The following is a 13,405-nucleotide window of genomic DNA, read 5'->3' as shown; positions in this document are numbered from 1 at the left end:
AGAGAGCATAACTGGGAACCAGTATGTAAACAAAATCAATTTTCTATGAATATTCAATTACTTCCCAAAAGAGGCGTGTTTTGAGAAACAGCTGTATTTACAAAGTGCAACCTCTAGGGAATATAAAACAATTTTATTATTTATATTAATAATTTGGATTCTACTACCTTTATTTTTTAGGGAAAAGCCAATTTTACCAATTCATGTTTTATACAAACAATTATTTGGCCTTTTTAACTTTTTTGGATTCGAGCGTCACTGATGAGTCTTTTGTAGACTACACGCGCGTCTGGCGTATATACAAAATTTAGTCCTGATGTCTATGATGAGTTTATTGACAATCATGCTATTAACAATTAGACCAATTCTAAATGCACTTAGAACAGATCATTATGATGTCGACCAATATTGCAAAAGTAGCAACATACAAAATCACCATAAAAACCTTGTTTACTATGTACAACTCGAATATATGATGTCTTTCTCATTGTTATAGGAAAATGTGTATGGTATAGTTAAGATATGTGCATAATCTTAAACATCCTAACTAAAATTTTGCCGTTCTGCAAACAATAGCATATACTATATTTTTTAGAACCTTTCAAACACCAACGTAGTAACAGTACAGAAAGACGCAATGTTGAAAACAAACTTTACAGCATAAGCAAACTAAACTGCTTACATGAGTTTGTTATAAAAAAATAACAGATAACAGACATAATTATGGAAAAATAAGAGTAAAAAAACTTTATCTTTATCTATAAAGTTGGAAGTAAACTGTGTTCTCCTGTGTTTGTATGAGACTGGTTCATGTGCATGATTGCTCAGGACATTATGCATACTCCATCTCGATTTCATTTGATTTAAGCGCATGATAGGGATTCAGGTATCCGTCACTCTCTACTCCACAAATGCCGCTACCCCTAGTCGAATTTCCACTGTTTCTCGTGCGATGAATACAATATATTGAGGATCCCCTATTCAATCTTCCATCATCTATTTCAACGTACTCGTGAGCCTCTCCTTGATCTATTGGTATGATTTGTGCTAGATTGAACTGTTCTTCTTTCTCTTTTCTTGCAAGATATTTCATATTTCCAACAAACATACATAAGAGAGACACATACAAGTAGCAGAAATAATATCGAAACAATGCTGATGTTTACGATGTGAAGTAGCGATAGTGGCATAACATCAGTACCTATCAAAAGATGTAAATATACTACAGAGTAAATGAATATTTTTTATGAGAATATTAAAAAAGATGTATGTTTATTATTTAATTTTAGAAATATATTGATACTGTAAAACTAAAAGGCACGTTTTTTCATGGCTTTCTAACGATATGACTAAATAATAAGTTTTCAAAAATCATATGACTTACAGTCAGTAGTCGGTATTAAAGAAATATATGGAAAAAATGTATTTGCTTGCACATGAGATTCCTGCTTTATTTGTGAAGCACTTGGTTTGTTCTTTACACATGTATACATTTATAAGAAGAATAAATACAGATAACAGATTTCCAGAAGAAATCATATTTTGGGGTTGTTAAGATTTTCATTACAAGTCGGTGGCATCCTTTATAAAACTTCTGTTCCTATAATAACATTCAGCACATTTTAAAATTCAGGAGGTACTTAATTAAGTAACAGTCAGAAAGAAGTAACCCATCACTTGGGAGATCACTGTATTGAATTGTAAGCTCCGACGGCATCAATTTGTGATTTGATTGTTGCATATTAGGTTTACTGGCGACGCGTTTGATATCATCATTCTATTGAAACTAACAGAAAGCAACATTAATTCATACATTTAAAATCAGACATACGTTGTCTGTGCTTTCGCATACTTTTTCGTAGCATCAATTGCGAATTGATACTAAGCAAATAAGTAACTTCAACCCATCAAAAGGAATGTTAAAAACGATGATGTATCAGAACAACCATGTTATGTACAAAAAAGGGAATTATAGATACGCATCCGAATCCGGTCGGAATTGGAATGTTAATCCGATGCTATGTGAAAGGTAACATCCCAGTTATTGCATTTTAAAACAAGAGTTTGCAGTTCCACACTGAGGGTTTATATACCTATAGATGCCAAATGTATATTCCTACCAGCAAAATCTCATGTTTGGCAGTCTCTCAGAATATATATTGTTTAATTGTTCGTGTCCTGAAGACGCAGACATATTTTGGACAATATAGACATATAAATTACGCAAAAACTGAGCATATTACGCATTCTGTCATTAATTGTATTACCGCTTATCATTTTGTAGGTATCCATAACGAAAATAAATCATGATAAAAACAAAAACTTGGGGATCTCATGATACCGATAAGAACGAAAACAGATGCCAACTCTGTTATGCATAAAAGTAAAATAAAAAAAAACTAAACTCCGAGGAAACGGATAGTCCCTAATCAAATGGCAAAATTACAAGCTCAAACACATCAAACGAACGGATAGCAACTGTCATATTCGTGACTTGGTACAGGTATTTTCTTATGTAGAATCTAATAATAATGCTCGTAACGCGGATCTATACCAAGTAAAATGTCACAATTGGGTTTAAGTACAAATACATTTTGCTCGTTGAATTTAGCTTGACTGTAACATAATGTACAAAACTATAACAGTTATGAAAAATAAAAACACTGAAATCCCATTCTTTGTATTACTAAGAATTTTTGAGGGGGATCTGTTTTGCAAATGCTCTATAATTTCCTATTTAATTAGCCTTCCAACTGTTTTGATCGAGCATGCAGACGAAACACTCATCTTGTGTAGACGAAGTACGCGTCTTGTGAAAACGAAATACGCGTCTTTTGTAGACGACCTACTTTAAAGAACGTAACTATTCGTAGGTGTCTACTATATACTTATAAAGTTGAATACTTTCTTTGATTCTCTTTCCAAATTCAAAATATGAAGGATCATAATTTGTCCATTCGTTTTTGATGCGTTTTGTATTTTGATTTTGCCATGTCATTATGGACTTTCCGAATTGATTTTCCTCTAAGTTCAGTATTTTTGTGATTTTACTTTATACATATAAAGCTCGATTTTAATAATGGACATGCTTATGCGTTGAAGGATTATGCTTTGGGCAGGACTGTAGTTGGAGAACAAAATGAACATAAGCATTAATACCTTCAGTATGATCATCTGGTAAGACAGCTTCTGTGCTAATAAATACCTGGACACATCCTACTTCATGGTCGCATCTGAAAAAATAAACAAATAAACGGTTTATACAACATGTAGGTTTTGTAATAGAGGCTTCCGAGATTAAGGTCGGAGAAATTTAGACTGCCACGGGAATGAAGGTATATTGGATAGGAACAGAAATCTAGCCATGTAACAGGTCACCACCACACGCCTTAAAAAGTTGTTGCAACGGGTCTTAACGTGCAAAGAGCATGGCACTCTCTTTACGAGGCATTGGATTTAACGTCCCCATTCGGACCGGACGTGGCTTCAAATTTGTACATCTCTCACATCCAAACAGGGGACGCCCCACTTTGGCGAAAGTTTAACTGCCGGTCGGAGGACGACCAGTTGTAACCATACTTCAAGTTCATGGTCAACCTTGGGGTATATATATTGAAGAGACTAGTTCTAAGTTGATGACTGTAAATTCACTACTATAGATGTTGGCAGTGCTATTTTTTGTTGTTATAAATAATAAATAAACAGCTGCGCCATGAGCGTATGATACGCCCGACGTCTGGTGTGGAAATTTAATGCAATAATCATAAATAGTTTCTGAGATAGTTTTAAGCAATAACCATATATTGTTTTTGAGATACGGCGGGACATGTGAAACCCCCCCCCCCCTGCCCCCCCCCCACCTCTTTTCTTTTTTTTTACAAAAAACTAAATATCACTAAAATAAAACTTTGAATCAAAACCAAAAAGTATACAGATCTTTAGATTAATATAACAAAGAAGTGTGTAAAGTTTACAGCAATAATCATAAATTGTTTTTGAGATACGGCGCGACATGTAAAAAAAAAACCCTCCCCCTTTTTTACAAAATACTCAATAGTTCAAAAATAAAATTTTGAATCATCACCAAAAAGTATACAGATCTTGAGAATAATATAACAAAGAAGTGTGTAAAGTTTAAAGCAATAATCGGAAGTCATTTTTGAGATACGGCGCGACATGTAAAAAAAAAACCCTCCCCCTTTTTTACAAAATACTCAATAGTTCAAAAATAAAATTTTGAATCATCACCAAAAAGTATACAGATCTTGAGAATAATATAACAAAGAAGTGTGTAAAGTTTAAAGCAATAATCGGAAGTCATTTTTGAGATACGGCGCGACATGTAAAAACAAAACCTCCCCCTTTTTTATAAAATACTCAATAACTCAAAAATAAATTTTGAATCATCACCAAAAAGTATACAGATCTTAAAATTAATACAATTAAGAAGTGTGTAAAGTTTTAAGCAATAATCAAAAAACGTTTTTGAGATACAGTGCGACATGTGAAAAAAGCACCGCCCTGTTTTAGTTACAAAGTGCCGTAACTCAAAAAGTTTTAATCTTATTTTCACCAAAAAGAAACAAACTATTAAAGAAACCTTAGTAAAGAAATCTAAGGTCAAGACTTAATGACAACTATCTTGTGAAAGAACCTCTCACAAATTAGTCCAAAGATAAGAGGTAAGAAAAAAAGCGTTATGGTTATTTCGAATACGAAACATATAGTGATGTTCATCGCATAGTTCATATTATGCGTAGTTTGACAAACGATATTCAGACTGTCAAGTTAGAGACATTATATGTTATACATGTAGTACATGTCCTTCGTTGATTCAGCGGAAGACACAAATAATATAGACAAACCTTTCAGTAGTTCTGCATGCACATTTTTGTCCACATCTGTATCCATAATAAGGTTCTGGACATCTGTAACAAGGTCTACCGCCTTTCGAATAAAAACCAATTTCACATTCTAGAATAAATTTCAATATATGTATAGAATACTTGAGGTAACCAAATATTCAAACCGTAAATATATTTGCTTCATCTAAAAGAAGGATATAATTTTCCGAATCTCTCTTAATCGTAATTCTTTAATACGACGGGTGCCACATGAGGAGTAGGATCTGCTTACCCTCCCGGAGAACCTAAGATCACCCCGAGTTTTTGGTTTGGTTCGTGTTGCTTAGTCTTTAGTTTTCTATGTTGTGTCATGTGTACTATAATGTATCTGTTTGTCTTTTTCATTTTTAGCTATGGCGTTGTCAGTTTATTTTCGATCTATGAGTTTTACTGTCCCTCTGGTATATTTCACCCCTCTTCAAGTTGTTTCAAAGATTTTCCAATTTTCATAATTATTATTCTACATTATTTTAAAACATCTTTCTCTAGTTCTAATGGTGATAAATTTCACACAGTTTTCGTTTGTTCAGAAATTTCTATTGATATTCTCTGCTTTACTTTCGACATCATTTATAATATTTATGGATTCCACGAGTTAAATCGTACTTCTTGATAACTTGTACAAATAAGTATAAATACAGATTGATACGATAGTAAATATAAATTGTGGTTATTATTTTGGGTGCTTGATAATTTTGCAGTTCTTAATTAGCTATGTATAAATATTGATTACTTTTCTGGATTAATCTAAACTCTCTCTCACACACACGCACACACACACACACACATCGTTCTTGGTCTCATACTGTGGTGATTATGCAATATATATCATCTTACCAACACAGCGCCCGTCCCTGAGCTCGGAACCATAACAACAACTCTGTAATATTGAACTGAAAATAAAAATAAGTAGAAAGGTAGTATTAAGTTTACCTCTATATGCCGTATATCTACAACAATTAGCTGACAAAGTATTCATAATATTATATTAGTTTATAAAATATTCTTACCCATTGGTCGTTATCCTTCTACAATTAAATCCTCTACAATAATCTATACCAATACAAAAAAAGAAAACGTAAGAATAAAGCACATAATGCATGCCGAATTGAACAAATTTATTATATATAAAAAGTTGTTTTGACAAGGAAATATTTGTAAAAAACAAATTGCGATATAGACATTTATTAATAAGCGATTAATGTTATCTGAAGATACCAATTTAATAGTTTGAGTGCAAAGATATCTTTTATTAAAATTTATGTAAATATTTAAAAAAAAATGAAATTACTTAGGTCAATTCGAACTATGGAAGAAGTTGTAGCTTTCAAAAAGGTCATATATGAGACAGTTTAAAAAAAAAACTTCCTGGCTCCAACGTTCACCGGTATTTTTTAGTTCAATTTTCTTTTTGGAATTTTAGTATTAACGAAAGTATATAATGCACCAACTATTGCAATTTAGCACTCCTTATAGCTACAATATAAAAAAAAAATGTAATGTAACACAAAAAAATCATGTTGTCCACTGTTGTTTCCTTAACGAATATACAAATCAAGGTAACAAGTTTCCAATTGTCACATATGATAGATTATATAAAAAAGTTCTCCCTGATTTTCTGTTTTATTTATAAATAAAGCATATTATAAAACATTTGCCTTCTAAAACGTTGTCCCATTTGGTATTTTTTTCAATAGTTATCCCACGAGGACGCGGTGTGTCAGTGTAAGATCACCCCGATGGTCGGAGTCCAGTGGGTGATCTAACACTGACACACTAAGTCCGAGTGGAATAATTATTTACATCCCAGCTGTTTTAGATAAGACGAAAAAACATTTACAATTCATAAAATCTAGTTTAGAACGCCACACAACCATTGCAATATACTTTATATATTACTATGTGATGTATACCCTTTATGACCCCCGAACACGATGAGTAGATAACAAACAATGTCAACTTGCTCCACTGGCCAATCGGCCTACACAATATCGCCACCTTATAAAAAAAAATCGCCCCACTCTGGTTTACCGACTCGCCCCACTTTTGAAAAAGTGTAAAATCAAATTGAACAATCAGTCTGACAACTCACTTATAAACGAAAAGGGTTTAAACCCCACTGAATAAAGGTTACTGATCGAAACGCGGGAAAATATTAGTATTCTCTATACTATAGTCGACAGACACACAAATGACACTCTTTTCTGCCATTGACAGCACACCAACAACACCTTCTATGTACACATGGCAGTAAATGAAATAAAATTCAAACACAAATTCAAATTTGCCGACAGCCCGTCGTACGTGATAGAAAACCAAAGAAAGGGGTAATCTTTAGGCCTAATACCTTAGATATCTTCAAACGTTTCTTAGTGGAATCTACTATGTAACCGTCTTTACTAGAGTCAGACTTCCATTTATCGTGTTTCTCTAAGCATCTGTTACTAACATCGGCGTTAGCCGCCATCGTGGCCCCACCGGATCTGAATGAATGAAGACCTATGTTTCCCTCTGGACAAATTGTTCGAATTTTCTTGAGAATTGACTCTCTAGCCGCCGTGTAACTTAGCTTTTTATCTTTAGTAATAAGCTTGCATGTATTACGAGATCTATAAATAGGCTGAAACAAATACAAATTTTGCCGGCAAGAATCACTGAAACCTGCTAACATAGTGTGCCTTAGAAACATTGTGTAAGGACAAGCAGATGAATTACCCTTGGTAATCAAGACTTCGGAACTTTGCCTATATTGGTCTGTTTTACATTTTTCAATACACAAAATTAAATGAGACTTGTGTACTTTTACATCACAAAAACGTAACAAACTGACTCATCATATCTAAGAAATCCTGAAAAACTCAAAATCATCATTGCCAAATCCCTTATAACAAGTAAATCTAAGGAATTTTTAAACATATAACAAAGTTCAATTAAAGTTTCAGGAGAAATCGGATCTTTCTTCTATGTCTTTTTTGGTGCTACTCTTGTAGATGCTTCAAGAATTGATGTTACGATGTAGGATCGTATAGACCATTTATCTCATGTGCCCATTTTATACCATACACTGCGTTCGAAACAGGGTGACAAGCAGCATTTTTGTTCAATAAATGTGTTCAATACAGTTCAACATGAACTGGCTGAGCTGGTGAAGATTTGTATCCTTGTAAAGTAATGAAACGTTCCAATGTCCATTCCGGGATGACTAAAGTGCCATTGCATTTTTCTATTCTTATCTTATTAATTACCTTTGGAATCAAACTTGGTGGTGGAACTACCAAATTATTATGTCCACCCCATAGTACTGTAAACGAGTCTATCCCAGCAGACCCGGGGCACCAAAACTTTGAGTTAAAATGATTGCTCTTGGCATTGTAATCATGCGCGAACATATCTATGTCATGTTATGTGGACCCCAAGCGTGATTAAGATACAGAAAAATCTCATATTGTAGTACCCAGTCATCACAATCTATTACCTTACTTAAAGTGTCTGCATACTGGTTTGAATCTCTTGGTAACTAAACCAAACTCAACTTAATTGCATTCTCTCTGCAAAATTCATCAACGAACAAAGCGTTTTTGTGCAAAACCATCTTCCTACTACCAATATTAACAATATTAAGTATATGTGTGATATTCAGATTATCTGTGAACACTCTAATAGTCTTACCAGAGAGGATATTGACAAAATTTATCAATAATCTTTTTACAGTCTTGAGCTCTCTCCAGGTCGAACTTTCGACCTGTTCCGCCATTGACCAACTACCAAACATTTCCAAAGGTTCGTCCTCTGAACCAGTGGTAACAAAACCACCGAAACCTGTTACAGATGCATCACTGAACACATAATAATCTTTTGGTACACTATAAGTCAACTGACTTAACCGAGATCCTATCTCGTTAAAGCTTTCAACTTTATGTTCCCCAAAAATGCATTCCTCGAATGGGTCCGTACTAACTAGTACTTTGGCGTTCCAACTTGCCCTTTGCAATATACATTGATATAAATACTTTGTTCTTAAACGTGCCTGATCTCCTAATACAGTCAGTTAATGAAATATGAAAACAACTTTAAAAATGTTCTCGCTTCCGAAGCTCTTGTCTAGATTTCAAAACGCTCAATGTCAATTATTTGAAATACAAGGATACAAAATGCAGACTTCACACAAATAACAATAATTACACTACTACTCTTAATTATGGCATTGATATTTAGTCAAAATTTTATCATTTGAAATAACGAACTCACAACGTAAAATAGGATAAGAAAATACCATAGTAAGTCGAAGATTAACAGACAATGCCAGAGAATAAAGGAAAAAATAAACAGACAAACAACAGTTCTCAAAACACAACATAGAAAACGTGAAAGCGAGCAATAAGAACCCATCCAAAAAGTAATGGTTATGTCAAGTGCTCCGGAAGGGTAAGCTAATCTTGCTCCACATGTAGCAACATTTGTAGAAAATGTTTATTATAAATATGTGAAAGTATTGTGTACAAGAAACTACATTCTTTTTACATGTTGATGAACATATCTAATAATTTTGTAGATTGAATATATCAGTGTTAATATTAAATAATGAAAACAACAGGTAAATTGCATTCTTCAGAATCACTTTTCTTGATTATCCGTCATCACAAAAGCGTACGGTAATTTACCTTCAGTAAGTTCAAAATACAAACAGACCGGATCTCGGAATTCAAACATCTAATATAGAATAAGTTACTTCCATAAACAATTTATATTACATTTAAAAGAGGGGTGAAGAATACTTGAGGGACAGTCAAACTCGCAGTATAATATACATGTATAACATAATGAAAGGTATATTCTGTTCTTGTGTAAAAGTTTTTTTCTCCTTCTGAAGTATGTGAATAGAAAAATGGCATGGTCCATAATACAAGTACCTTGTCTTCATGAGGTTGAAATCGTTTAGAGTACAAATAATCACTCTGATTGAAACAAAAAAGTGACACTACCAAGATCCTTTGTTTTCTTGATTGACAAAATATTTGTAACGTTAATATGACGTGTACATACTATCGGTATTTTTATGAAAACCAACTGTGTTTCGATTAATTAGTTTAAATTTCCATCTGGTTTCTGTCGCCTATCTTACACTCACGCAAAGTTCTATTTTGACATTGAAATGTACGTTTCAGTGTGATACAACGGAGATAGTGTGGACACTTAATGAACTCGGATTGTTGTCTTTTTGACATATTCCCGATTTCTGATGTCAATTTTATTTAATTTAATTGTTTTGGGAAAAAAACAGATCGTTGAAAATATGTTTTTTTATTTCTATTACCTTCATCAATATCATATGTGTTGTCCGGTTCTAGACTAGGCAATAACGTCACACATTCGTTCCCGTGGTCACATCTAAAATAAAGTAATTGAATTAAGAAAAAAATATTGATTTACTCGGTTTGATAGAAGCTCGACATGTTGTGTAGACACTGGTCAATAAGTTGTAATTCATTGAATATAAAAAATGGAATTTCCAGTAGGAACTCTGTTAATATCCTAAAATGTGCCTTTTGAAATTATGGAAAAAACTGAACGTTAGAATGGAAAGTTCTCACGGACTTTTATTTGCGAAGAACACGTTTATTCTTACTACATGCATCGATCTTCTAGGAGATTGAGCTTATAATAAAACTTTCAAAATCCCTCACTTCCGTTTTTTTGTTTGGGCCACAATCAAACTGTGTCAATACTTGTTAAATGCCAAGTTGTGTATCACAGTGAAATAATAATGTTAATATTATATTGAACCAAGAAGTAAAATGCAAAACAAAATAATTCTGTAAGTATTTTAAAAGTATCTTCTTAAAAGAGGCGTAATTTGTTACTTGCAGCTACATTTACAACGTCCAAAGTATTGTTCTAGACCATATGTTGATTTTTTATATGTCATTTAAGCTGCTTAAAAGGAACATATATATATAACATTAAACGTTTTAAGAAATATGCTGTTTAAAGTCAACACAAAAGCACAAAATACGTAATATATTATAAGGTAAAGTGTGAAAATTGGTCTTGAATATTATTTGGAAACACGTATAAAAATATTACAGAACACCTGCCTATATTATCTCAAAATGCAAGCTCGATGAAAGCGACAAAACTCATATCGCCATTATTTAAGCTAAAGCAAAGTCATTAAATCATTTTCTTAAGTACAAGAATTTAATGGTTTCCCTAAACAAAAATTCCCTCAATTTTAACTATTTTAACAAATCAAAACAATATTCATCTTAAAACTCTTATTGGTCAAGTGCAATGTAAAATATTGATAATGCAGTGCGTAATTCTTTTATAATAAATTAAAAGGTCAATTTCAGAAAATCTTCAAACCTTTCATTTATTTTGCATTCACAGTCAGATAAACATTCTCTTCCAAAAGTATTTTCTAGGCATGGTCTGCAAGCTTCACGAATAAATGAAATGAAACCCTTTTTACATTCTACAAAATAATAACACAAAATGATAGTGAGTTAGAAATATGCTTACGGAGTAAAGTTAACCATACTAGTTATTTTCAATGTAATTTGGTCACTTGCAGAAAGTTTTCTCATTAACAATCATACCTCATCTTCTCAATTTATATTTGTATCAACATATGTCCATTAGACATGTCAGAATTCTTATTTAACATGAACAGTTTTGAATATATATAGTGTTTCTTAAGTATTCATTATTTTCTTATAGACATAATTCACGTTCACTTCCCTGTGATTAGGTAAAGCACCGTAGTCGAGTACACATAATAATCAAAACAATGCTACTTGTTTAAAAGATATGAGATTATGATTCTTCTTGTTTGCTGACATCAACTATCATTTTTTTAGAAAATGAACTCTGCATAAAAGAATATATTCTATATTAAATGTATTGCCACTATGTATATTTTACTGTGTTAAAATGGGGCTAATCGGTGTATAGCGTTTATTTGGGTTCTTTTGTGGAGGGCAATGTGAAAAATACTTATCATTTCAAAAAAAATGCCTTTTCCCGTTTTGGTAGCTATAATACGCCAATTGTTTTAATAACTCTTACTACAATCGGATCATATTAAATTTTCTGATGTTTCGATTTTTTCAAACAGCGTCGAAGAATTCATCCTATGTGAATATCTTGCATTGTGTTGTATGCCATTTAACAGTATTAACGATTGTTGGGAAGTCGGTATATTCATTACTAAATTCTCAAATGTATGTTAGAAAGGGAACTTGACAAAAAACCCCGTTGGAACTTTGAAATCAAGTTTTAGAAGGAAATGTTTTGCCTGCAGTCTTGCATTTGCTTGCCTTAGACAATATCTATTGTCTTTCAATATCTTGGTATAATGGCGTCTCTACTGAAATACACACAAAATGCTGTTATATAAAATCGACTCCATGAATTGTTATTTTTCTTATTTCAGACTTATTGTAATTCAAATATACGTTTTAGTAAGTTACAAATCAATAAACGAGATTTCGAGTCAAATTGATGAACATGAATTTAAGAGATTATGCCCCTTTGTAATGAGTTTATACCTTTTGTGAAATATAAGGAATTAACATTGTTTTATCCCTCGGACACACATCGTTTCTTGACAAAAAACTTATATAGCTGACTATGCGGTATGAGCTTTGCTCATTGTTGAAAGCCGTACGGTGACCTACAGTTGTTAATTTCTGTTTCATTTTGGTCTCTTGTGGAGAGTTGTCTCATTGAAAATCATACCACATCTTCTTTTTTTTATTTATACTTAAAAATGTATATATCTTCTTACCAACACACGTTCCATCCCTGTGTTCGAAATTGAAAAAACACAGGTTTTCATTTAACCTGAAAATAGAAATTGAAATAAATATTCACGTATAATTCTAATTTATCTTTATAGTAAATATGATTTATTGTCGAAGGTTGAAATACCTGCAAAAGTACACTATCCGCGTATGTATTCTCCATTTCCAACATGTTCCAGAAAAAATATTGATAAGGCTCTGAAAATAGTATATACAACATATTTACCCAGATGAAAAAATCTCCTGTTTACAATAAACTACAATACACAAAGAAAAAACAATAATATAAACCATCGAAATCATGTTAGTAGAATTAATCAAATGTATATTTTAATTAGGTCAGACAATAAGGAAATATTCCTGTAAAATGAATTTGAATTTCATGTCTACATGTAGTTTCATTTAGATACAATATATTGTGTAAATAAGAGAGACGAATCACATGTGTGTGTGATTCAAGTACTGTCTGATAGTCCAAATATATATTCGAAATTTATACGGAAAAACTGTTTCTAACTTTAAAATTTTTCTACTAATGCAAATTCGAACACAAAATTATTGTAATTTCTTTAAGTAAATGACAACTATCGAAAAGAAACAATATAAAAGGATGCCACTGCTGGTGGACGTTTCCTCACCGAGGGTTTCACCAGCCCAGTAGTCAGCACTTCGGTGTTGACATGCATATCAATAATA

General features: G+C 32.5%; 1 long non-coding RNA gene across 1 annotated transcript; it reads right to left on the bottom strand.

The window, feature by feature from the left end:
• Positions 1 to 1,075: 1,075 nt before the first annotated feature.
• Positions 1,076 to 4,971, bottom strand: LOC143043445 (uncharacterized). The gene is made up of 3 exons (XR_012968395.1): positions 4,866 to 4,971; positions 3,160 to 3,233; positions 1,076 to 1,201 (listed from the first exon to the last, which is right to left on the bottom strand). It is a non-coding gene; the product is annotated as an uncharacterized LOC143043445 (long non-coding RNA).
• Between the last annotated feature and the right edge of the window lie 8,434 nt (positions 4,972 to 13,405).

This window comes from Mytilus galloprovincialis, chromosome 8 (assembly GCF_965363235.1).
Source record: "Mytilus galloprovincialis chromosome 8, xbMytGall1.hap1.1, whole genome shotgun sequence".
Lineage (NCBI taxonomy): Eukaryota > Metazoa > Mollusca > Bivalvia > Mytilida > Mytilidae > Mytilus > Mytilus galloprovincialis.
Note: the sequence above shows the minus strand (reverse complement) of the source record. Positions and strands in the feature narration are given on the sequence as shown.